We start from the raw sequence: 3,320 nt of genomic DNA, 5'->3' as shown, positions 1-3,320 counted from the left end.
ACTTTATACCGTTTCGAACCCAAAACCAAGATCTACATTTCTTGTGAAGGATTTGACACCCAGATCGTACGGAATCAAAACAGAAAAATGCACGGTCAGAGGCTGACTTCAAAACGCAGCACAAACCAATGTTCAAAACAGGCATGAGGTTTTTGTCTATAACTCAGGATACACTAATCCGTTTGACCCGAAAATTTGTAGGCATATTCAGGACATAAGAGGCTACAACTTTCATGTTTTGAGGAACTTCTGAATCCATACGTAACATCAGGAAAAATGAAGCCAAAGTTCAGATGCTGAACTGCCCTGATTTTCCAGTTTTGCCGGTTTTGCGCGCCGCAACCGCACGGTCCGTTTCTATGGTTCTTATACCAGTTTTCCAACCAAATTCCTACCAATGAAACACACATATACCAGCTTCTAAAAGGTCTATTCATGGTCCGAAATTCTCTCCTTACCTTACCACAAAATTACCAAACACTAACCATAATCCCTAACCTCACTTCATTAGCACTAAGGAACTTGATCTAACACATTTCATAATTCTTTCATAAGCTTAATCAAAATTTCAGCAACATCATCATCATAATTAAACCATGAAACTTCAATACAAACATCAATTCCACCATACAACTCTATAATCACAACAAAATACATCACTTCCATAGCTCAAAGATTAAAAACCCCAAAATTTAACTTTCAAAGAACATGATTTACCTTCAAATAGGTTTGGTGGATGATCAAACTTCAACAATCAAGTTCCTAAGTTGTTCCCTCAAGCTTCAAAGGCAAGATGGAAGCTATAAATTGCAGAATTTTGAAGGCAAGTTCCTTTCTTTTCTTTCCTCCTTGGTCGGCACTCTCTCTCTCTCTCTTTCTCTCCAAGTTTGTTTTGTTTTGTCTTGTGATTAGCCTACAAGTCTTAAGGTAATAAATAGTCAAAGACCATAGGAGATATTTTTAGGCTAACCAATCACATAAAAATGCTTTATTTGCCTTTTAAACCCTTGCACCTCAACCTAGCTTTTATCCTACTCTTGCCCTCAAACTTTTGATAATCTTTCAATTAACTCCATAGGTCATAACTTAATCTAATATAAAACATGTAATCATGCTTAATTACTTCACTAATCACTTTCCTATCTTAATCACCTATACTCAAACATACTTTTTCCATAATAAAACAATCACACAACAACTTTTATATCTTTGGCAAAATTGGGGTTTTTAAACCCCACTTAAGCTTTCTAATAAATTGGAACATTAGAGGTTTGCTAATCTAGAATTTGCTAATCATTTCAAACTTGCTAAACCTTTGTAACCCTAATTCTTTCATAAGCTTAATCAAAATTTCAGCAACATCATCATCATAATTAAACCATGAAACTTCAATATAAACATCAATTCCACCATACAACTCCATAATCACAACAAAATACATCACTTCCATAGCTCAAAGATTAAAAACCCCAAAATTTAACTTTCAAAGAAGATGATTTACCTTCAAATAGGTTTGGTGGATGATCAAACTTCAACAATCAAGTTCCGAAGTTGTTCTCTCAAGCTTCAAAGGCAAGATGGAAGCTATAAATTGCAGAATTTTGAAGGCAAGTTCCTTTCTTTTCTTTCCTCCTTGGTCGGCACTCTCTCTCTCTCTCTTTCTTTCCAAGTTTTGTTTTGTTTTGTCTTGTGATTAGCCTACAAGTCTTAAGGTAATAAATAGTCAAAGACCATAGGAGATATTTTTAGGCTAACCAATCACATAAAAATGCTTTATTTTCCTTTTAAACCCTTGCACCTCAACCTAGCTTTTATCCTACTCTTGCCCTCAAACTTTTGATAATCTTTCAATTAACTCCATAGGTCATAACTTAATCTAATCTAAAACATGTAATCATGCTTAATTACTTCACTAATCACTTTCCTATCTTAATCACCTATACTCAAACATACTTTTTCCATAATAAAACAATCACACAACAACTTTTATATCTTTGGCAAAATTGGGGTTTTTAAACCCCACTTAAGCTTTCTAATAAATTGGAACACTAGAGGTTTGCTAATTTAGAATTTGCTAACCATTTCAAACTTGCTAAACCTTTGTAAACTAAACCGAATCCGAAACTTACGTATACCAAAACACACACGAGAACACCGAATATAAATGATAGCTCAAACCTACGAATAATAATACATAAACTAGGGTTTTCAATCTTAACCAAGATTAGGGTTTTCTCCTTAGCCCTAAAACCCTACTTTCACCACACCGAATAATAAATAACCCTAATATCAACTTACGAACTGACTGGGGCCTCACATTCACTACTTGAGGAAGTTATTTGTTGTGTATTGAATAAATCCCTCTTTTGAGTAAATAAATATGATCATGAAAGTTATATGTCTTGACTTTGCCATATGAGTTGCTTAAAAGTAAAATTGAGTTGAGGGGAGGAAATGAGTTGAACGAGTCTCAATTCTTGATATAATTCTTTTCTCCTTTACTTGGTATAATAAGCATTTATGGTGAAATGAATGGTTATATAATGGTGGTTTACTTTGTTATCAAGGAAATGAATTTGAAAGATACATGAGTGCAAAATGCTATATTTGAACTATTGTGATGGTTTGTAATTCTTAATTGCTTGAGAACAAGCAATATTTCAAGTGTGGGGAAGAGTTTGATTAGCATTTATTTTACCTATTTTAAGTCAAGTTTTAGGGTAAATTTTTGTGTGTTTTAAGTTAAAATGGAAGAATTGACTTCCTTTATAAGTTACTTTTTATACAAGCAATGTTTCTTAATCAAAACATGCAAAAGTGTGGGCTAATATGTAAATTTGTGTTGTTTTTGTAGGTTTTGATATCTTATAAAATGATTCAAATCAAGAAGAGTTTGACAGTTTTTGACACACATTGGTATTTTGGCTATATCTTAAGCTACAAGTATCAAATTGAGATAATTCCTGAGTCATTTTGTGAAGACATATCTCTACAATTCTTATGAGACATTGAAATTCAATTCATTGATTTTCCTGATCAAAAGTCAAAATACAGTCGGTCAAATTTTCTATCGAAAGCTGAAATAAAGTATTGATCAGTTAGAGATATTTTGGTCATTTCACAATCTACAGAGATCCAAATGAGATGATTCTTCATTCATTGGAAAGCTGACTCAAGCTACAACTTTCATGTTTTATGCAAGAGTAATTTGGCTTTTATCATCAAGAAAATTGCATTTGAATTTGGTCCAAAAATAAAGCAAAGTTGAATTTTGAGCAGAAAGTGCAAAACTGTAAAAGAGGAAGAACTGTGAGGCAGAT

The sequence above is a fragment of the Coffea eugenioides genome, chromosome 5 (genome assembly GCF_003713205.1).
Source record: "Coffea eugenioides isolate CCC68of chromosome 5, Ceug_1.0, whole genome shotgun sequence".
In the NCBI taxonomy this organism is placed as follows: Eukaryota; Viridiplantae; Streptophyta; class Magnoliopsida; order Gentianales; family Rubiaceae; genus Coffea; species Coffea eugenioides.
The sequence above is the reverse complement of the archived record's forward strand: the minus strand, read 5'-3'. Positions refer to the sequence as shown.